General features: G+C 38.5%; 20 non-coding genes across 20 annotated transcripts; all 20 read right to left on the bottom strand.

The window, feature by feature from the left end:
• Window positions 1-3,358: 3,358 nt before the first annotated feature.
• On the bottom strand, window positions 3,359-3,431 carry trnar-ucg (transfer RNA arginine (anticodon UCG)). The gene has a single exon. It is a non-coding gene; the product is annotated as a tRNA-Arg (tRNA).
• A 922-nt stretch (window positions 3,432-4,353) lies between these two features.
• On the bottom strand, window positions 4,354-4,426 carry trnar-ucg (transfer RNA arginine (anticodon UCG)). The gene has a single exon. It is a non-coding gene; the product is annotated as a tRNA-Arg (tRNA).
• Window positions 4,427-5,266: 840 nt separating this feature from the next.
• Window positions 5,267-5,339, bottom strand: trnar-ucg (transfer RNA arginine (anticodon UCG)). The gene has a single exon. It is a non-coding gene; the product is annotated as a tRNA-Arg (tRNA).
• Window positions 5,340-5,902: 563 nt separating this feature from the next.
• trnar-ucg (transfer RNA arginine (anticodon UCG)) lies at window positions 5,903-5,975 on the bottom strand. The gene has a single exon. It is a non-coding gene; the product is annotated as a tRNA-Arg (tRNA).
• Window positions 5,976-6,538: 563 nt separating this feature from the next.
• trnar-ucg (transfer RNA arginine (anticodon UCG)) lies at window positions 6,539-6,611 on the bottom strand. The gene has a single exon. It is a non-coding gene; the product is annotated as a tRNA-Arg (tRNA).
• A 922-nt stretch (window positions 6,612-7,533) lies between these two features.
• On the bottom strand, window positions 7,534-7,606 carry trnar-ucg (transfer RNA arginine (anticodon UCG)). Its single transcript has one exon. It is a non-coding gene; the product is annotated as a tRNA-Arg (tRNA).
• Window positions 7,607-8,169: 563 nt separating this feature from the next.
• On the bottom strand, window positions 8,170-8,242 carry trnar-ucg (transfer RNA arginine (anticodon UCG)). Its single transcript has one exon. It is a non-coding gene; the product is annotated as a tRNA-Arg (tRNA).
• A 286-nt stretch (window positions 8,243-8,528) lies between these two features.
• On the bottom strand, window positions 8,529-8,601 carry trnar-ucg (transfer RNA arginine (anticodon UCG)). The gene has a single exon. It is a non-coding gene; the product is annotated as a tRNA-Arg (tRNA).
• A 922-nt stretch (window positions 8,602-9,523) lies between these two features.
• trnar-ucg (transfer RNA arginine (anticodon UCG)) lies at window positions 9,524-9,596 on the bottom strand. Its single transcript has one exon. It is a non-coding gene; the product is annotated as a tRNA-Arg (tRNA).
• A 563-nt stretch (window positions 9,597-10,159) lies between these two features.
• On the bottom strand, window positions 10,160-10,232 carry trnar-ucg (transfer RNA arginine (anticodon UCG)). The gene has a single exon. It is a non-coding gene; the product is annotated as a tRNA-Arg (tRNA).
• Window positions 10,233-12,590: 2,358 nt separating this feature from the next.
• trnar-ucg (transfer RNA arginine (anticodon UCG)) lies at window positions 12,591-12,663 on the bottom strand. The gene has a single exon. It is a non-coding gene; the product is annotated as a tRNA-Arg (tRNA).
• A 645-nt stretch (window positions 12,664-13,308) lies between these two features.
• Window positions 13,309-13,381, bottom strand: trnar-ucg (transfer RNA arginine (anticodon UCG)). The gene has a single exon. It is a non-coding gene; the product is annotated as a tRNA-Arg (tRNA).
• A 286-nt stretch (window positions 13,382-13,667) lies between these two features.
• Window positions 13,668-13,740, bottom strand: trnar-ucg (transfer RNA arginine (anticodon UCG)). The gene has a single exon. It is a non-coding gene; the product is annotated as a tRNA-Arg (tRNA).
• A 1,004-nt stretch (window positions 13,741-14,744) lies between these two features.
• trnar-ucg (transfer RNA arginine (anticodon UCG)) lies at window positions 14,745-14,817 on the bottom strand. Its single transcript has one exon. It is a non-coding gene; the product is annotated as a tRNA-Arg (tRNA).
• Window positions 14,818-15,103: 286 nt separating this feature from the next.
• Window positions 15,104-15,176, bottom strand: trnastop-uca (transfer RNA opal suppressor (anticodon UCA)). Its single transcript has one exon. It is a non-coding gene; the product is annotated as a tRNA-Sec (tRNA).
• A 1,281-nt stretch (window positions 15,177-16,457) lies between these two features.
• Window positions 16,458-16,530, bottom strand: trnar-ucg (transfer RNA arginine (anticodon UCG)). The gene has a single exon. It is a non-coding gene; the product is annotated as a tRNA-Arg (tRNA).
• Window positions 16,531-16,816: 286 nt separating this feature from the next.
• On the bottom strand, window positions 16,817-16,889 carry trnar-ucg (transfer RNA arginine (anticodon UCG)). Its single transcript has one exon. It is a non-coding gene; the product is annotated as a tRNA-Arg (tRNA).
• A 1,004-nt stretch (window positions 16,890-17,893) lies between these two features.
• Window positions 17,894-17,966, bottom strand: trnastop-uca (transfer RNA opal suppressor (anticodon UCA)). Its single transcript has one exon. It is a non-coding gene; the product is annotated as a tRNA-Sec (tRNA).
• Window positions 17,967-19,605: 1,639 nt separating this feature from the next.
• On the bottom strand, window positions 19,606-19,678 carry trnastop-uca (transfer RNA opal suppressor (anticodon UCA)). Its single transcript has one exon. It is a non-coding gene; the product is annotated as a tRNA-Sec (tRNA).
• A 1,281-nt stretch (window positions 19,679-20,959) lies between these two features.
• Window positions 20,960-21,032, bottom strand: trnar-ucg (transfer RNA arginine (anticodon UCG)). Its single transcript has one exon. It is a non-coding gene; the product is annotated as a tRNA-Arg (tRNA).
• Window positions 21,033-21,217: the final 185 nt, after the last annotated feature.

Genomic DNA, 21,217 nt, shown 5'->3' with positions numbered 1-21,217 from the left:
AAATTAGCTGAGCTAATGAAATTAAGTGACCACGAAGGGACTCGAACCCTCAATCTTCTGATTCGAAGTCAGACGCCTTAGCCATTAGGCCACGCAGTTTATGTGATACATTCCTATTTGACATCATACAGACTTTGCTATGCCACAGTAGACATCAAAGTTGTGAACCTATCCAAATGAGGAAAGCTAGTGATATTTAACAAGTAAGAAGAGACCTTTTCCCTCAATCTTGCGATGCCGAATCAGACACAATATTTCTCAGGCCTTTCAGTCTTAGATTATAAAAGTTGAACAACAGTGTCCAAGCTTTTCAAAGCAATGAGACCAATGCCTTATTTCGGGAATTTGAAAACATGTTCAAATTAGCTGAGCTAATGAAATTAAACGACCACGAAGGGACTCGAACCTTCAATCTTCTGATTCGAAGTCAGACTCCTTAGCCATTAGGCCACGCAGTCTATGTGATACATTCCTATTTGACATCATACAGACTTTGCTATGCCACAGTAGACATCAAAGTTGTGAACCTGTCCGAATGAGGAAAGCTAGTGATTTTTAACAAGTACAAAGATACTCTTTCCTTCAATCTTGTGATGCATATTCAGACACAATAATTCTCAGGCCTTGCAGTCTTAGATTATTAAAGTTGTACAACAATGTCTAAGCTTTTCAAAGCAATGAGACCAATGCCTTATTTCGGGAATTTGCAAACATGTTCAAATTAGCTGAGCTAATGAAATTAAGTGACCACGAAGGGACTCGAACCCTCAATCTTCTGATTCGAAGTCAGACGCCTTAGCCATTAGGCCACGCAGTTTATGTGATACATTCCTATTTGACATCATACAGACTTTGCTATGCCACAGTAGACATCAAAGTTGTGAACCTGTCCGAATGAGGAAAGCTAGTGATTTTTAACAAGTACAAAGATACTCTTTCCTTCAATCTTGTGATGCATATTCAGACACAATAATTCTCAGGCCTTGCAGTCTTAGATTATTAAAGTTGAACAACAATGTCCAAGCTTTTCAAAGCAATGAGACCAATGCCTTATTTAGGGAAATTGCAAACATGTACGAATTAGCTGAGCTAATGAAATTAAATGACCCTATTTGACATCATACAGACTTTGCTATGCAACAGTAGACATCAAAGTTGTGAACCTGTCCGAATGAGGAAAGCTCGTGATATTTAACAAGTAAGAAGAGACCTTTTCCCTCAATCTTGCGATGCCGAATCAGACACAATATTTCTCAGGCCTTTCAGTCTTAGATTATAAAAGTTGAACAACAATGTCCAAGCTTTTCAAAGCAATGAGACCAATGCCTTATTTCGGGAATTTGCAAACATGTTCAAATTAGCTGAGCTAATGAAATTAAACAACCACGAAGGGACTCGAACCCTCAATCTTCTGATTCGAAGTCAGACGCCTTATCCATTAGGCCACGCAGTCTATGTGATACATCCCTATTTGACATCATACAGATTTTGCTATGCCACAGTAGACATCAAAGTTGTGAACCTGTCCAAATGAGGAAAGCTAGTGATATTTAACAAGTAAGAAGAGACCTTTTCCCTCAATCTTGCGATGCCGAATCAGACACAATATTTCTCAGGCCTTTCAGTCTAAGATTATAAAAGTTGAACAACAGTGTCCAAGCTTTTCAAAGCAATGAGACCAATGCCTTATTTCGGGAATTTGAAAACATGTTCAAATTAGCTGAGCTAATGAAATTAAACGACCACGAAGGGACTCGAACCCTCAATCTTCTGATTCGAAGTCAGACTCCTTAGCCATTAGGCCACGCAGTCTATGTGATACATTCCTATTTGACATCATACAGACTTTGCTATGCCACAGTAGACATCAAAGTTGTGAACCTGTCCGAATGAGGAAAGCTAGTGATTTTTAACAAGTACAAAGATACTCTTTCCTTCAATCTTGTGATGCATATTCAGACACAATAATTCTCAGGCCTTGCAGTCTTAGATTATTAAAGTTGAACAACAATGTCCAAGCTTTTCAAAGCAATGAGACCAATGCCTTATTTAGGGAAATTGCAAACATGTACGAATTAGCTGAGCTAATGAAATTAAATGACCCTATTTGACATCATACAGACTTTGCTATGCAACAGTAGACATCAAAGTTGTGAACCTGTCCGAATGAGGAAAGCTCGTGATATTTAACAAGTAAGAAGAGACCTTTTCCCTCAATCTTGCGATGCCGAATCAGACACAATATTTCTCAGGCCTTTCAGTCTTAGATTATAAAAGTTGAACAACAATGTCCAAGCTTTTCAAAGCAATGAGACCAATGCCTTATTTCGGGAATTTGCAAACATGTTCAAATTAGCTGAGCTAATGAAATTAAACAACCACGAAGGGACTCGAACCCTCAATCTTCTGATTCGAAGTCAGACGCCTTATCCATTAGGCCACGCAGTCTATGTGATACATCCCTATTTGACATCATACAGATTTTGCTATGCCACAGTTGTGAACCTGTCCGAATGAGGAAAGCTAGTGATTTTTAACAAGTACAAAGATACTCTTTCCTTCAATCTTGTGATGCATATTCAGACACAATAATTCTCAGGCCTTGCAGTCTTAGATTATTAAAGTTGAACAACAATGTCCAAGCTTTTCAAAGCAATGAGACCAATGCCTTATTTAGGGAAATTGCAAACATGTACGAATTAGCTGAGCTAATGAAATTAAATGACCCTATTTGACATCATACAGACTTTGCTATGCAACAGTAGACATCAAAGTTGTGAAGCTGTCCGAATGAGGAAAGCTCGTGATATTTAACAAGTAAGAAGAGACCTTTTCCCTCAATCTTGCGATGCCGAATCAGACACAATATTTCTCAGGCCTTTCAGTCTTAGATTATAAAAGTTGAACAACAATGTCCAAGCTTTTCAAAGCAATGAGACCAATGCCTTATTTCGGGAATTTGCAAACATGTTCAAATTAGCTGAGCTAATGAAATTAAACAACCACGAAGGGACTCGAACCCTCAATCTTCTGATTCGAAGTCAGACGCCTTATCCATTAGGCCACGCAGTCTATGTGATACATCCCTATTTGACATCATACAGATTTTGCTATGCCACAGTAGACATCAAAGTTGTGAACCTGTCCAAATGAGGAAAGCTAGTGATATTTAACAAGTAAGAAGAGACCTTTTCCCTCAATCTTGCGATGCCGAATCAGACACAATATTTCTCAGGCCTTTCAGTCTTAGATTATAAAAGTTGAACAACAGTGTCCAAGCTTTTCAAAGCAATGAGACCAATGCCTTATTTCGGGAATTTGAAAACATGTTCAAATTAGCTGAGCTAATGAAATTAAGTGACCACGAAGGGACTCGAACCCTCAATCTTCTGATTCGAAGTCAGACGCCTTAGCCATTAGGCCACGCAGTCTATGTGATACATTCCTATTTGACATCATACAGACTTTGCTATGCCACAGTAGACATCAAAGTTGTGAACCTGTCCGAATGAGGAAAGCTAGTGATTTTTAACAAGTACAAAGATACTCTTTCCTTCAATCTTGTGATGCATATTCAGACACAATAATTCTCAGGCCTTGCAGTCTTAGATTATTAAAGTTGTATAACAATGTCCAAGCTTTTCAAAGCAACAAGACCAATGCCTTATTTAGGGAAATTGCAAACATGTACGAATTAGCTGAGCTAATGAAATTAAATGACCCTATTTGACATCATACAGACTTTGCTATGCAACAGTAGACATCAAAGTTGTGAACCTGTCCGAATGAGCAAAGCTCGTGATATTTAACAAGTAAGAAGAGACCTTTTCCCTCAATCTTGCGATGCCGAATCAGACACAATATTTCTCAGGCCTTTCAGTCTTAGATTATAAAAGTTGAACAACAATGTCCAAGCTTTTCAAAGCAATGAGACCAATGCCTTATTTCGGGAATTTGCAAACATGTTCAAATTAGCTGAGCTAATGAAATTAAACGACCACGAAGGGACTAGAACCCTCAATCTTCTGATTCGAAGTCAGACGCCTTATCCATTAGGCCACGCAGTCTATGTGATACATCCCTATTTGACATCATACAGATTTTGCTATGCCACAGTAGACATCAAAGTTGTGAACCTGTCCAAATGAGGAAAGCTAGTGATATTTAGCAAGTAAGAAGAGACCTTTTCCCTCAATCTTGCGATGCCGAATCAGACACAATATTTCTCAGGCCTTTCAGTCTTAGATTATAAAAGTTGAACAACAGTGTCCAAGCTTTTCAAAGCAATGAGACCAATGCCTTATTTCGGGAATTTGAAAACATGTTCAAATTAGCTGAGCTAATGAAATTAAACGACCACGAAGGGACTCGAACCCTCAATCTTCTGATTCGAAGTCAGACGCCTTAGCCATTAGGCCACGCAGTCTATGTGATACATTCCTATTTGACATCATACAGACTTTGCTATGCCACAGTAGACATCAAAGTTGTGAACCTGTCCGAATGAGGAAAGCTAGTGATTTTTAACAAGTACAAAGATACTCTTTCCTTCAATCTTGTGATGCATATTCAGACACAATAATTCTCAGGCCTTGCAGTCTTAGATTATTAAAGTTGAACAACAATGTCCAAGCTTTTCAAAGCAACAAGACCAATGCATTATTTAGGGAAATTGCAAACATGTACGAATTAGCTGAGCTAATGAAATTAAATGACCCTATTTGACATCATACAGACTTTGCTATGCAACAGTAGACATCAAAGTTGTGAACCTGTCCGAATGAGGAAAGCTAGTGATTTTTAACAAGTACAAAGATACTCTTTCCTTCAATCTTGTGATGCATATTCAGACACAATAATTCTCAGGCCTTGCAGTCTTAGATTATTAAAGTTGAACAACAATGTCCAAGCTTTTCAAAGCAACAAGACCAATGCATTATTTAGGGAAATTGCAAACATGTACGAATTAGCTGAGCTAATGAAATTAAATGACCCTATTTGACATCATACAGACTTTGCTATGCAACAGTAGACATCAAAGTTGTGAACCTGTCCGAATGAGGAAAGCTAGTGATTTTTAACAAGTACAAAGATACTCTTTCCTTCAATCTTGTGATGCATATTCAGACACAATAATTCTCAGGCCTTGCAGTCTTAGATTATTAAAGTTGAACAACAATGTCCAAGCTTTTCAAAGCAATGAGACCAATGCCTTATTTCAGGAATTTGCAAACATGTTCAAATTAGCTGAGCTAATGAAATTAAGTGACCACGAAGGGACTCGAACCCTCAATCTTCTGATTCGAAGTCAGACGCCTTAGCCATTAGGCCACGCAGTCTATGTGATACATTCCTATTTGACATCATACAGACTTTGCTATGCCACAGTAGACATCAAAGTTGTGAACCTGTCCGAATGAGGAAAGCTAGTGATTTTTAACAAGTACAAAGATACTCTTTCCTTCAATCTTGTGATGCATATTCAGACACAATAATTCTCAGGCCTTGCAGTCTTAGATTATTAAAGTTGAACAACAATGTCCAAGCTTTTCAAAGCAACAAGACCAATGCCTTATTTAGGGAAATTGCAAACATGTACGAATTAGCTGAGCTAATGAAATTAAATGACCCTATTTGACATCATACAGACTTTGCTATGCAACAGTAGACATCAAAGTTGTGAACCTGTCCGAATGAGGAAAGCTCGTGATATTTAACAAGTAAGAAGAGACCTTTTCCCTCAATCTTGCGATGCCGAATCAGACACAATATTTCTCAGGCCTTTCAGTCTTAGATTATAAAAGTTGAACAACAATGTCCAAGCTTTTCAAAGCAATGAGACCAATGCCTTATTTCGGGAATTTGCAAACATGTTCAAATTAGCTGAGGTAATGAAATTAAGTGACCACGAAGGGACTCGAACCCTCAATCTTCTGATTCGAAGTCAGACGCCTTAGCCATTAGGCCACGCAGTCTATGTGATACATTCCTATTTGACATCATACAGACTTTGCTATGCCACAGTAGACATCAAAGTTGTGAACCTGTCCGAATGAGGAAAGCTAGTGATTTTTAACAAGTACAAAGATACTCTTTCCTTCAATCTTGTGATGCATATTCAGACACAATAATTCTCAGGCCTTGCAGTCTTAGATTATTAAAGTTGAACAACAATGTCCAAGCTTTTCAAAGCAACAAGACCAATGCCTTATTTAGGGAAATTGCAAACATGTACGAATTAGCTGAGCTAATGAAATTAAATGACCCTATTTGACATCATACAGACTTTGCTATGCAACAGTAGACATCAAAGTTGTGAACCTGTCCGAATGAGCAAAGCTCGTGATATTTAACAAGTAAGAAGAGACCTTTTCCCTCAATCTTGCGATGCCGAATCAGACACAATATTTCTCAGGCCTTTCAGTCTTAGATTATAAAAGTTGAACAACAATGTCCAAGCTTTTCAAAGCAATGAGACCAATGCCTTATTTCGGGAATTTGCAAACATGTTCAAATTAGCTGAGGTAATGAAATTAAGTGACCACGAAGGGACTCGAACCCTCAATCTTCTGATTCGAAGTCAGACGCCTTAGCCATTAGGCCACGCAGTCTATGTGATACATTCCTATTTGACATCATACAGACTTTGCTATGCCACAGTAGACATCAAAGTTGTGAACCTGTCCGAATGAGGAAAGCTAGTGATTTTTAACAAGTACAAAGATACTCTTTCCTTCAATCTTGTGATGCATATTCAGACACAATAATTCTCAGGCCTTGCAGTCTTAGATTATTAAAGTTGAACAACAATGTCCAAGCTTTTCAAAGCAACAAGACCAATGCCTTATTTAGGGAAATTGCAAACATGTACGAATTAGCTGAGCTAATGAAATTAAATGACCCTATTTGACATCATACAGACTTTGCTATGCAACAGTAGACATCAAAGTTGTGAACCTGTCCGAATGAGCAAAGCTCGTGATATTTAACAAGTAAGAAGAGACCTTTTCCGTCAATCTTGCGATGCCGAATCAGACACAATATTTCTCAGGCCTTTCAGTCTTAGATTATAAAAGTTGAACAACAATGTCCAAGCTTTTCAAAGCAATGAGACCAATGCCTTATTTCGGGAATTTGCAAACATATTCAAATTAGCTGAGCTAATGAAATTAAACGACCACGAAGGGACTCGAACCCTCAATCTTCTGATTCGAAGTCAGACGCCTTATCCATCAGGCCACGCAGTCTATGTGATACATCCCTATTTGACATCATACAGATTTTGCTATGCCACAGTAGACATCAAAGTTGTGAACCTGTCCAAATGAGGAAAGCTAGTGATATTTAGCAAGTAAGAAGAGACCTTTTCCCTCAATCTTGCGATGCCGAATCAGACACAATATTTCTCAGGCCTTTCAGTCTTAGATTATAAAAGTTGAACAACAGTGTCCAAGCTTTTCAAAGCAATGAGACCAATGCCTTATTTCGGGAATTTGAAAACATGTTCAAATTAGCTGAGCTAATGAAATTAAACGACCACGAAGGGACTCGAACCCTCAATCTTCTGATTCGAAGTCAGACGCCTTAGCCATTAGGCCACGCAGTCTATGTGATACATTCCTATTTGACATCATACAGACTTTGCTATGCCACAGTAGACATCAAAGTTGTGAACCTGTCCGAATGAGGAAAGCTAGTGATTTTTAACAAGTACAAAGATACTCTTTCCTTCAATCTTGTGATGCATATTCAGACACAATAATTCTCAGGCCTTGCAGTCTTAGATTATTAAAGTTGAACAACAATGTCCAAGCTTTTCAAAGCAACAAGACCAATGCATTATTTAGGGAAATTGCAAACATGTACGAATTAGCTGAGCTAATGAAATTAAATGACCCTATTTGACATCATACAGACTTTGCTATGCAAAAATAGACATCAAAGTTGTGAACCTGTCCGAATGAGGAAAGCTAGTGATTTTTAACAAGTACAAAGATACTCTTTCCTTCAATCTTGTGATGCATATTCAGACACAATAATTCTCAGGCCTTGCAGTCTTAGATTATTAAAGTTGTACAACAATGTCCAAGCTTTTCAAAGCAATGAGACCAATGCCTTATTTCGGGAATTTGCAAACATGTTCAAATAAGCTGAGCTAATGAAATTAAGTGACCACGAAGGGACTCGAACCCTCAATCTTCTGATTCGAAGTCAGACGCCTTAGCCATTAGGCCACGCAGTCTATGTGATACATTCCTATTTGACATCATACAGACTTTGCTATGCCACAGTAGACATCAAAGTTGTGAACCTGTCCGAATGAGCAAAGCTCGTGATATTTAACAAGTAAGAAGAGACCTTTTCCCTCAATCTTGCGATGCCGAATCAGACACAATATTTCTCAGGCCTTTCAGTCTTAGATTATAAAAGTTGAACAACAATGTCCAAGCTTTTCAAAGCAATGAGACCAATGCCTTATTTCGGGAATTTGCAAACATGTTCAAATTAGCTGAGGTAATGAAATTAAGTGACCACGAAGGGACTCGAACCCTCAATCTTCTGATTCGAAGTCAGACGCCTTAGCCATTAGGCCACGCAGTCTATGTGATACATTCCTATTTGACATCATACAGACTTTGCTATGCCACAGTAGACATCAAAGTTGTGAACCTGTCCGAATGAGGAAAGCTAGTGATTTTTAACAAGTACAAAGATACTCTTTCCTTCAATCTTGTGATGCATATTCAGACACAATAATTCTCAGGCCTTGCAGTCTTAGATTATTAAAGTTGAACAACAATGTCCAAGCTTTTCAAAGCAACAAGACCAATGCCTTATTTAGGGAAATTGCAAACATGTACGAATTAGCTGAGCTAATGAAATTAAATGACCCTATTTGACATCATACAGACTTTGCTATGCAACAGTAGACATCAAAGTTGTGAACCTGTCCGAATGAGCAAAGCTCGTGATATTTAACAAGTAAGAAGAGACCTTTTCCGTCAATCTTGCGATGCCGAATCAGACACAATATTTCTCAGGCCTTTCAGTCTTAGATTATAAAAGTTGAACAACAATGTCCAAGCTTTTCAAAGCAATGAGACCAATGCCTTATTTCGGGAATTTGCAAACATATTCAAATTAGCTGAGCTAATGAAATTAAACGACCACGAAGGGACTCGAACCCTCAATCTTCTGATTCGAAGTCAGACGCCTTATCCATCAGGCCACGCAGTCTATGTGATACATCCCTATTTGACATCATACAGATTTTGCTATGCCACAGTAGACATCAAAGTTGTGAACCTGTCCAAATGAGGAAAGCTAGTGATATTTAGCAAGTAAGAAGAGACCTTTTCCCTCAATCTTGCGATGCCGAATCAGACACAATATTTCTCAGGCCTTTCAGTCTTAGATTATAAAAGTTGAACAACAGTGTCCAAGCTTTTCAAAGCAATGAGACCAATGCCTTATTTCGGGAATTTGAAAACATGTTCAAATTAGCTGAGCTAATGAAATTAAACGACCACGAAGGGACTCGAACCCTCAATCTTCTGATTCGAAGTCAGACGCCTTAGCCATTAGGCCACGCAGTCTATGTGATACATTCCTATTTGACATCATACAGACTTTGCTATGCCACAGTAGACATCAAAGTTGTGAACCTGTCCGAATGAGGAAAGCTAGTGATTTTTAACAAGTACAAAGATACTCTTTCCTTCAATCTTGTGATGCATATTCAGACACAATAATTCTCAGGCCTTGCAGTCTTAGATTATTAAAGTTGAACAACAATGTCCAAGCTTTTCAAAGCAACAAGACCAATGCATTATTTAGGGAAATTGCAAACATGTACGAATTAGCTGAGCTAATGAAATTAAATGACCCTATTTGACATCATACAGACTTTGCTATGCAAAAATAGACATCAAAGTTGTGAACCTGTCCGAATGAGGAAAGCTAGTGATTTTTAACAAGTACAAAGATACTCTTTCCTTCAATCTTGTGATGCATATTCAGACACAATAATTCTCAGGCCTTGCAGTCTTAGATTATTAAAGTTGTACAACAATGTCCAAGCTTTTCAAAGCAATGAGACCAATGCCTTATTTCGGGAATTTGCAAACATGTTCAAATAAGCTGAGCTAATGAAATTAAGTGACCACGAAGGGACTCGAACCCTCAATCTTCTGATTCGAAGTCAGACGCCTTAGCCATTAGGCCACGCAGTCTATGTGATACATTCCTATTTGACATCATACAGACTTTGCTATGCCACAGTAGACATCAAAGTTGTGAACCTGTCCGAATGAGGAAAGCTAGTGATTTTTAACAAGTACAAAGATACTCTTTCCTTCAATCTTGTGATGCATATTCAGACACAATAATTCTCAGGCCTTGCAGTCTTAGATTATTAAAGTTGTACAACAATGTCCAAGCTTTTCAAAGCAATGAGACCAATGCCTTATTTCGGGAATTTGCAAACATGTTCAAATTAGCTGAGCTAATGAAATTAAACGACCACGAAGGGACTCAAACCCTCAATCTTCTGATTCGAAGTCAGACGCCTTATCCATTAGGCCACGCAGTCTATGTGATACATCCCTATTTGACATCATACAGACTTTGCTATGCCACAGTAGACATCAAAGTTGTGAACCTGTCCGAATGAGGAAAGCTAGTGATTTTTAACAAGTACAAAGATACTCTTTCCTTCAATCTTGTGATGCATATTCAGACACAATAATTCTCAGGCCTTGCAGTCTTAGATTATTAAAGTTGAACAACAATGTCCAAGCTTTTCAAAGCAACAAGACCAATGCCTTATTTAGGGAAATTGCAAACATGTACGAATTAGCTGAGCTAATGAAATTAAATGACCCTATTTGACATCATACAGACTTTGCTATGCAACAGTGGACATCAAAGTTGTGAACCTGTCCGAATGAGGAAAGCTCGTGATATTTAACAAGTAAGAAGAGACCTTTTCCCTCAATCTTGCGATGCCGAATCAGACACAATATTTCTCAGGCCTTTCAGTCTTAGATTATAAAAGTTGAACAACAATGTCCAAGCTTTTCAAAGCAATGAGACCAATGCCTTATTTCGGGAATTTGCAAACATGTTCAAATTAGCTGAGCTAATGAAATTAAACGACCACGAAGGGACTCGAACCCTCAATCTTCTGATTCGAAGTCAGACGCCTTAGCCATTACGCCACGCAGTCTATGTGATACATTCCTATTTGACATCATACAGACTTTGCTATGCCACAGTAGACATCAAAGTTGTGAACCTGTCCGAATGAGGAAAGCTAGTGATTTTTAACAAGTACAAAGATACTCTTTCCTTCAATCTTGTGATGCATATTCAGACACAATAATTCTCAGGCCTTGCAGTCTTAGATTATTAAAGTTGTACAACAATGTCCAAGCTTTTCAAAGCAATGAGACCAATGCCTTATTTCGGGAATTTGCAAACATGTTCAAATTAGCTGAGCTAATGAAATTAAGTGACCACGAAGTGACTCGAACCCTCAATCTTCTGATTCGAAGTCAGACGCCTTAGCCATTAGGCCACGCAGTCTATGTGATACATTCCTATTTGACATCATACAGACTTTGCTATGCCACAGTAGACATCAAAGTTGTGAACCTGTCCGAATGAGGAAAGCTAGTGATTTTTAACAAGTACAAAGATACTCTTTCCTTCAATCTTGTGATGCATATTCAGACACAATAATTCTCAGGCCTTGCAGTCTTAGATTATTAAAGTTGTACAACAATGTCCAAGCTTTTCAAAGCAATGAGACCAATGCCTTATTTCGGGAATTTGCAAACATGTTCAAATTAGCTGAGCTAATGAAATTAAATGACCACGAAGGGACTCGAATCCTCAATCTTCTGATTCGAAGTCAGACGCCTTATCCATTAGGCCACGCAGTCTATGTGATACATCCCTATTTGACATCATACAGACTTTGCTATGCCACAGTAGACATCAAAGTTGTGAACCTGTCCGAATGAGGAAAGCTAGTGATATTTAACAAGTAAGAAGAGACCTTTTCCCTCAATCTTGCGATGCCGAATCAGACACAATATTTCTCAGGCCTTTCAGTCTTAGATTATAAAAGTTGAACAACAATGTCCAAGCTTTTCAAAGCAATGAGACCAATGCCTTATTTCGGGAATTTGCAAACATGTTCAAATTAGCTGAGCTAATGAAATTAAACGACCACGAAGGGACTCGAACCCTCAATCTTCTGATTCGAAGACAGACGCCTTATCCATTAGGCCACGCAGTCTATGTGATACATCCCTATTTGACATCATACAGATTTTGCTATGCCACAGTAGACATCAAAGTTGTGAACCTGTCCAAATGAGGAAAGCTAGTGATATTTAACAAGTAAGAAGAGACCTTTTCCCTCAATCTTGCGATGCCGAATCAGACACAATATTTCTCAGGCCTTTCAGTCTTAGATTATAAAAGTTGAACAACAGTGTCCAAGCTTTTCAAAGCAATGAGACCAATGCCTTATTTCGGGAATTTGCAAACATGTTCAAATTAGCTGAGCTAATGAAATTAAACGACCACGAAGGGACTCGAACCCTCAATCTTCTGATTCGAAGTCAGACGCCTTAGCCATTAGGCTACGCAGTCTATGTGATACATTCCTATTTGACATCATACAGACTTTGCTATGCCACAGTAGACATCAAAGTTGTGAACCTGTCCGAATGAGGAAAGCTAGTGATTTTTAACAAGTACAAAGATACTCTTTCCTTCAATCTTGTGATGCATATTCAGACACAATAATTCTCAGGCCTTGCAGTCTTAGATTATTAAAGTTGTACAACAATGTCCAAGCTTTTCAAAGCAATGAGACCAATGCCTTATTTCGGGAATTTGCAAACATGTTCAAATTAGCTGAGCTAATGAAATTAAATGACCACGAAGGGACTCGAATCCTCAATCTTCTGATTCGAAGTCAGACGCCTTATCCATTAGGCCACGCAGTCTATGTGATACATCCCTATTTGACATCATACAGACTTTGCTATGCCACAGTAGACATCAAAGTTGTGAACCTGTCCGAATGAGGAAAGCTAGTGATATTTAACAAGTAAGAAGAGACCTTTTCCCTCAATCTTGCGATGCCGAATCAGACACAATATTTCTCAGGCCTTTCAGTCTTAGATTATAAAAGTTGAACAACAATGTCCAAGCTTTTCAAAGCAATGAGACCAATGCCTTATTTCGGGAATTTGCAAACATGTTCAAATTAGCTGAGCTAATGAAATTAAACGACCACGAAGGGACTCGAACCCTCAATCTTCTGATTCGAAGTCAGACGCCTTATCCATTAGGCCACGCAGTCTATGTGATACATCCCTATTTGACATCATACAGATTTTGCTATGCCACAGTAGACATCAAAGTTGTGAACCTGTCCAAATGAGGAAAGCTAGTGATATTTAACAAGTAAGAAGAGACCTTTTCCCTCAATCTTGCGATGCCGAATCAGACACAATATTTCTCAGGCCTTTCAGTCTTAGATTATAAAAGTTGAACAACAGTGTCCAAGCTTTTCAAAGCAATGAGACCAATGCCTTATTTCGGGAATTTGAAAACATGTTCAAATTAGCTGAGCTAATGAAATTAAACGACCACGAAGGGACTCGAACCCTCAATCTTCTGATTCGAAGTCAGACGCCTTAGCCATTAGGCTACGCAGTCTATGTGATACATTCCTATTTGACATCATACAGACTTTGCTATGCCACAGTAGACATCAAAGTTGTGAACCTGTCCGAATGAGGAAAGCTAGTGATTTTTAACAAGTACAAAGATACTCTTTCCTTCAATCTTGTGATGCATATTCAGACACAATAATTCTCAGGCCTTGCAGTCTTAGATTATTAAAGTTGTACAACAATGTCCAAGCTTTTCAAAGCAATGAGACCAATGCCTTATTTCGGGAATTTGCAAACATGTTCAAATTAGCTGAGCTAATGAAATTAAATGACCACGAAGGGACTCGAATCCTCAATCTTCTGATTCGAAGTCAGACGCCTTATCCATTAGGCCACGCAGTCTATGTGATACATCCCTATTTGACATCATACAGATTTTGCTATGCCACAGTAGACATCAAAGTTGTGAACCTGTCCGAATGAGGAAAGCTAGTGATATTTAACAAGTAAGAAGAGACCTTTTCCCTCAATCTTGCGATGCCGAATCAGACACAATATTTCTCAGGCCTTTCAGTCTTAGATTATAAAAGTTGAACAACAATGTCCAAGCTTTTCAAAGCAATGAGACCAATGCCTTATTTCAGGAATTTGCAAACATGTTCAAATTAGCTGAGCTAATGAAATTAAACGACCACGAAGGGACTCGAACCCTCAATATTCTGATTCGAAGTCAGACGCCTTAGCCATTAGGCCACGCAGTCTATGTGATACATTCCTATTTGACATCATACAGACTTTGCTATGCCACAGTAGACATCAAAGTTGTGAACCTGTCCGAATGAGGAAAGCTAGTGATTTTTAACAAGTACAAAGATACTCTTTCCTTCAATCTTGTGATGCATATTCAGACACAATATTTCTCAGGCCTTGCAGTCTTAGATTATTAAAGTTGTACAACAATGTCCAAGCTTTTCAAAGCAATGAGACCAATGCCTTATTTCGGGAATTTGAAAACATGTTCAAATTAGCTGAGCTAATGAAATTAAACGACCACGAAGGGACTCGAACCCTCAATCTTCTGATTCGAAGTCAGACGCCTTAGCCATTAGGCCACGCAGTCTATGTGATACATTCCTATTTGACATCATACAGACTTTGCTATGCCACAGTAGACATCAAAGTTGTGAACCTGTCCGAATGAGGAACGCTAGTGATTTTTAACAAGTACAAAGATACTCTTTCCTTCAATCTTGTGATGCATATTCAGACACAATAATTCTCAGGCCTTGCAGTCTTAGATTATTAAAGTTGTACAACAATGTCCAAGCTTTTCAAAGCAATGAGACCAATGCCTTATTTCGGGAATTTGCAAACATGTTCAAATTAGCTGAGCTAATGAAATTAAGTGACCACGAAGGGACTCGAACCCTCAATCTTCTGATTTGAAGTCAGACGCCTTAGCCATTAGGCCACGCAGTCTATGTGATACATCCCTATTTGACATCATACAGACTTTGCTATGCCACAGTAGACATCAAAGTTGTGAACCTGTCCGAATGAGGAAAGCTAGTGATTTTTAACAAGTACAAAGATACTCTTTCCTTCAATCTTGTGATGCATATTCAGACACAATAATTCTCAGGCCTTGCAGTCTTAGATTATTAAAGTTGAACAACAATGTCCAAGCTTTTCAAAGCAACAAGACCAATGCCTTATTTAGGGAAATTGCAAACATGTACGAATTAGCTGAGCTAATGAAATTAAATGACCCTATTTGACATCATACAGACTTTGCTATGCCACAGTAGACATCAAAGTTGTGAACCTGTCCGAATGAGGAAAGCTAGTGATTTTTAACAAGTACAAAGATACTCTTTCCTTCAATCTTGTGATGCATATTCAGACACAATAATTCTCAGGCCTTGCAGTCTTAGATTATTAAAGTTGTACAACAATGTCCAAGCTTTTCAAAGCAATGAGACCAATGCCTTATTTCGGGAATTTGCAAACATGTTCAAATTAGCTGAGCTAATGAAATTAAGTGACCACGAAGTGACTCGAACCCTCAATCTTCTGATTCGAAGTCAGACGCCTTAGCCATTAGGCCACGCAGTCTATGTGATACATTCCTATTTGACATCATACAGACTTTGCTATGCCACAGTAGACATCAAAGTTGTGAACCTGTCCGAATGAGGAAAGCTAGTGATTTTTAACAAGTACAAAGATACTCTTTCCTTCAATCTTGTGATGCATATTCAGACACAATAATTCTCAGGCCTTGCAGTCTTAGATTATTAAAGTTGTACAACAATGTCCAAGCTTTTCAAAGCAATGAGACCAATGCCTTATTTCGGGAATTTGCAAACATGTTCAAATTAGCTGAGCTAATGAAATTAAATGACCACGAAGGGACTCGAATCCTCAATCTTCTGATTCGAAGTCAGACGCCTTATCCATTAGGCCACGCAGTCTATGTGATACATCCCTATTTGACATCATACAGACTTTGCTATGCCACAGTAGACATCAAAGTTGTGAACCTGTCCGAATGAGGAAAGCTAGTGATATTTAACAAGTAAGAAGAGACCTTTTCCCTCAATCTTGCGATGCCGAATCAGACACAATATTTCTCAGGCCTTTCAGTCTTAGATTATAAAAGTTGAACAACAATGTCCAAGCTTTTCAAAGCAATGAGACCAATGCCTTATTTCGGGAATTTGCAAACATGTTCAAATTAGCTGAGCTAATGAAATTAAACGACCACGAAGGGACTTGAACCCTCAATCTTCTGATTCGAAGTCAGACGCCTTATCCATTAGGCCACGCAGTCTATGTGATACATCCCTATTTGACATCATACAGATTTTGCTATGCCACAGTAGACATCAAAGTTGTGAACCTGTCCAAATGAGGAAAGCTAGTGATATTTAACAAGTAAGAAGAGACCTTTTCCCTCAATCTTGCGATGCCGAATCAGACACAATATTTCTCAGGCCTTTCAGTCTTAGATTATAAAAGTTGAACAACAGTGTCCAAGCTTTTCAAAGCAATGAGACCAATGCCTTATTTCGGGAATTTGAAAACATGTTCAAATTAGCTGAGCTAATGAAATTAAACGACCACGAAGGGACTCGAACCCTCAATCTTCTGATTCGAAGTCAGACGCCTTAGCCATTAGGCTACGCAGTCTATGTGATACATTCCTATTTGACATCATACAGACTTTGCTATGCCACAGTAGACATCAAAGTTGTGAACCTGTCCGAATGAGGAAAGCTAGTGATTTTTAACAAGTACAAAGATACTCTTTCCTTCAATCTTGTGATGCATATTCAGACACAATAATTCTCAGGCCTTGCAGTCTTAGATTATTAAAGTTGTACAACAATGTCCAAGCTTTTCAAAGCAATGAGACCAATGCCTTATTTCGGGAATTTGCAAACATGTTCAAATTAGCTGAGCTAATGAAATTAAGTGACCACGAAGTGACTCGAACCCTCAATCTTCTGATTCGAAGTCAGACGCCTTAGCCATTAGGCCACGCAGTCTATGTGATACATTCCTATTTGACATCATACAGACTTTGCTATGCCACAGTAGACATCAAAGTTGTGAACCTGTCCGAATGAGGAAAGCTAGTGATTTTTAACAAGTACAAAGATACTCTTTCCTTCAATCTTGTGATGCATATTCAGACACAATAATTCTCAGGCCTTGCAGTCTTAGATTATTAAAGTTGTACAACAATGTCCAAGCTTTTCAAAGCAATGAGACCAATGCCTTATTTCGGGAATTTGCAAACATGTTCAAATTAGCTGAGCTAATGAAATTAAATGACCACGAAGGGACTCGAATCCTCAATCTTCTGATTCGAAGTCAGACGCCTTATCCATTAGGCCACGCAGTCTATGTGATACATTCCTATTTGACATCATACAGACTTTGCTATGCCACAGTAGACATCAAAGTTGTGAACCTGTCCGAATGAGGAAAGCTAGTGATTTTTAACAAGTACAAAGATACTCTTTCCTTCAATCTTGTGATGCATATTCAGACACAATAATTCTCAGGCCTTGCAGTCTTAGATTATTAAAGTTGTACAACAATGTCCAAGCTTTTCAAAGCAATGAGACCAATGCCTTATTTCGGGAATTTGCAAACATGTTCAAATTAGCTGAGCTAATGAAATTAAGTGACCACGAAGGGACTCGAACCCTCAATCTTCTGATTTGAAGTCAGACGCCTTAGCCATTAGGCCACGCAGTCTATGTGATACATCCCTATTTGACATCATACAGACTTTGCTATGCCACAGTAGACATCAAAGTTGTGAACCTGTCCGAATGAGGAAAGCTAGTGATTTTTAACAAGTACAAAGATACTCTTTCCTTCAATCTTGTGATGCATATTCAGACACAATAATTCTCAGGCCTTGCAGTCTTAGATTATTAAAGTTGAACAACAATGTCCAAGCTTTTCAAAGCAACAAGACCAATGCCTTATTTAGGGAAATTGCAAACATGTACGAATTAGCTGAGCTAATGAAATTAAATGACCCTATTTGACATCATACAGACTTTGCTATGCCACAGTAGACATCAAAGTTGTGAACCTGTCCGAATGAGGAAAGCTAGTGATTTTTAACAAGTACAAAGATACTCTTTCTTCAATCTTGTGATGCATATTCAGACACAATAATTCTCAGGCCTTGCAGTCTTAGATTATTAAAGTTGTACAACAATGTCCAAGCTTTTCAAAGCAATGAGACCAATGCCTTATTTCGGGAATTTGCAAACATGTTCAAATTAGCTGAGCTAATGAAATTAAGTGACCACGAAGTGACTCGAACCCTCAATCTTCTGATTCGAAGTCAGACGCCTTAGCCATTAGGCCACGCAGTCTATGTGATACATTCCTATTTGACATCATACAGACTTTGCTATGCCACAGTAGACATCAAAGTTGTGAACCTGTCCGAATGAGGAAAGCTAGTGATTTTTAACAAGTACAAAGATACTCTTTCCTTCAATCTTGTGATGCATATTCAGACACAATAATTCTCAGGCCTTGCAGTCTTAGATTATTAAAGTTGTACAACAATGTCCAAGCTTTTCAAAGCAATGAGACCAATGCCTTATTTCGGGAATTTGCAAACATGTTCAAATTAGCTGAGCTAATGAAATTAAATGACCACGAAGTGACTCGAACCCTCAATCTTCTGATTCGAAGTCAGACGCCTTAGCCATTAGGCCACGCAGTCTATGTGATACATTCCTATTTGACATCATACAGACTTTGCTATGCCACAGTAGACATCAAAGTTGTGAACCTGTCCGAATGAGGAAAGCTAGTGATTTTTAACAAGTACAAAGATACTCTTTCCTTCAATCTTGTGATGCATATTCAGACACAATAATTCTCAGGCCTTGCAGTCTTAGATTATTAAAGTTGTACAACAATGTCCAAGCTTTTCAAAGCAATGAGACCAATGCCTTATTTCGGGAATTTGCAAACATGTTCAAATTAGCTGAGCTAATGAAATTAAATGACCACGAAGGGACTCGAATCCTCAATCTTCTGATTCGAAGTCAGACGCCTTATCCATTAGGCCACGCAGTCTATGTGATACATTCCTATTTGACATCATACAGACTTTGCTATGCCACAGTAGACATCAAAGTTGTGAACCTGTCCGAATGAGGAAAGCTAGTGATTTTTAACAAGTACAAAGATACTCTTTCCTTCAATCTTGTGATGCATATTCAGACACAATAATTCTCAGGCCTTGCAGTCTTAGATTATTAAAGTTGTACAACAATGTCCAAGCTTTTCAAAGCAATGAGACCAATGCCTTATTTCGGGCATTTGCAAACATGTTCAAATTAGCTGAGCTAATGAAATTAAGTGACCACGAAGGGACTCGAACCCTCAATCTTCTGATTTGAAGTCAGACGCCTTAGCCATTAGGCCACGCAGTCTATGTGATACATCCCTATTTGACATCATACAGACTTTGCTATGCCACAGTAGACATCAAAGTTGTGAACCTGTCCGAATGAGGAAAGCTAGTGATTTTTAACAAGTACAAAGATACTCTTTCCTTCAATCTTGTGATGCATATTCAGACACAATAATTCTCAGGCCTTGCAGTCTTAGATTATTAAAGTTGAACAACAATGTCCAAGCTTTTCAAAGCAACAAGACCAATGCCTTATTTAGGGAAATTGCAAACATGTACGAATTAGCTGAGCTAATGAAATTAAATGACCCTATTTGACATCATACAGACTTTGCTATGCCACAGTAGACATCAAAGTTGTGAACCTGTCCGAATGAGGAAAGCTAGTGATTTTTAACAAGTACAAAGATACTCTTTCCTTCAATCTTGTGATGCATATTCAGACACAATAATTCTCAGGCCTTGCAGTCTTAGATTATTAAAGTTGTACAACAATGTCCAAGCTTTTCAAAGCAATGAGACCAATGCCTTATTTCGGGAATTTGCAAACATGTTCAAATAAGCTGAGCTAATGAAATTAAGTGACCACGAAGTGACTCGAACCCTCAATCTTCTGATTCGAAGTCAGACGCCTTAGCCATTAGGCCACGCAGTCTATGTGATACATTCCTATTTGACATCATACAGACTTTGCTATGCCACAGTAGACATCAAAGTTGTGAACCTGTCCGAATGAGGAAAGCTAGTGATTTTTAACAAGTACAAAGATACTCTTTCCTTCAATCTTGTGATGCATATTCAGACACAATAATTCTCAGGCCTTGCAGTCTTAGATTATTAAAGTTGTACAATAATGTCCAAGCTTTTCAAAGCAATGAGACCAATGCCTTATTTCGGGAATTTGCAAACATGTTCAAATTAGCTGAGCTAATGAAATTAAATGACCACGAAGGGACTCGAATCCTCAATCTTCTGATTCGAAGTCAGACGCCTTATCCATTAGGCCACGCAGTCTATGTGATACATCCCTATTTGACATCATACAGACTTTGCTATGCCACAGTAGACATCAAAGTTGTGAACCTGTCCGAATGAGGAAAGCTAGTGATATTTAACAAGTAAGAAGAGACCTTTTCCCTCAATCTTGCGATGCCGAATCAGACACAATATTTCTCAGGCCTTTCAGTCTTAGATTATAAAAGTTGAACAACAATGTCCAAGCTTTTCAAAGCAATGAGACCAATGCCTTATTTCGGGAATTTGCAAACATGTTCAAATTAGCTGAGCTAATGAAATTAAACGACCACGAAGGGACTTGAACCCTCAATCTTCTGATTCGAAGTCAGACGCCTTATCCATTAGGCCACGCAGTCTATGTGATACATCCCTATTTGACATCATACAGATTTTGCTATGCCACAGTAGACATCAAAGTTGTGAACCTGTCCAAATGAGGAAAGCTAGTGATATTTAACAAGTAAGAAGAGACCTTTTCCCTCAATCTTGCGATGCCGAATCAGACACAATATTTCTCAGGCCTTTCAGTCTTAGATTATAA

Source organism: Oncorhynchus kisutch, linkage group LG20 (assembly GCF_002021735.2).
Source record: "Oncorhynchus kisutch isolate 150728-3 linkage group LG20, Okis_V2, whole genome shotgun sequence".
In the NCBI taxonomy this organism is placed as follows: Eukaryota; Metazoa; Chordata; class Actinopteri; order Salmoniformes; family Salmonidae; genus Oncorhynchus; species Oncorhynchus kisutch.
Note: the sequence above shows the minus strand (reverse complement) of the source record. Positions and strands in the feature narration are given on the sequence as shown.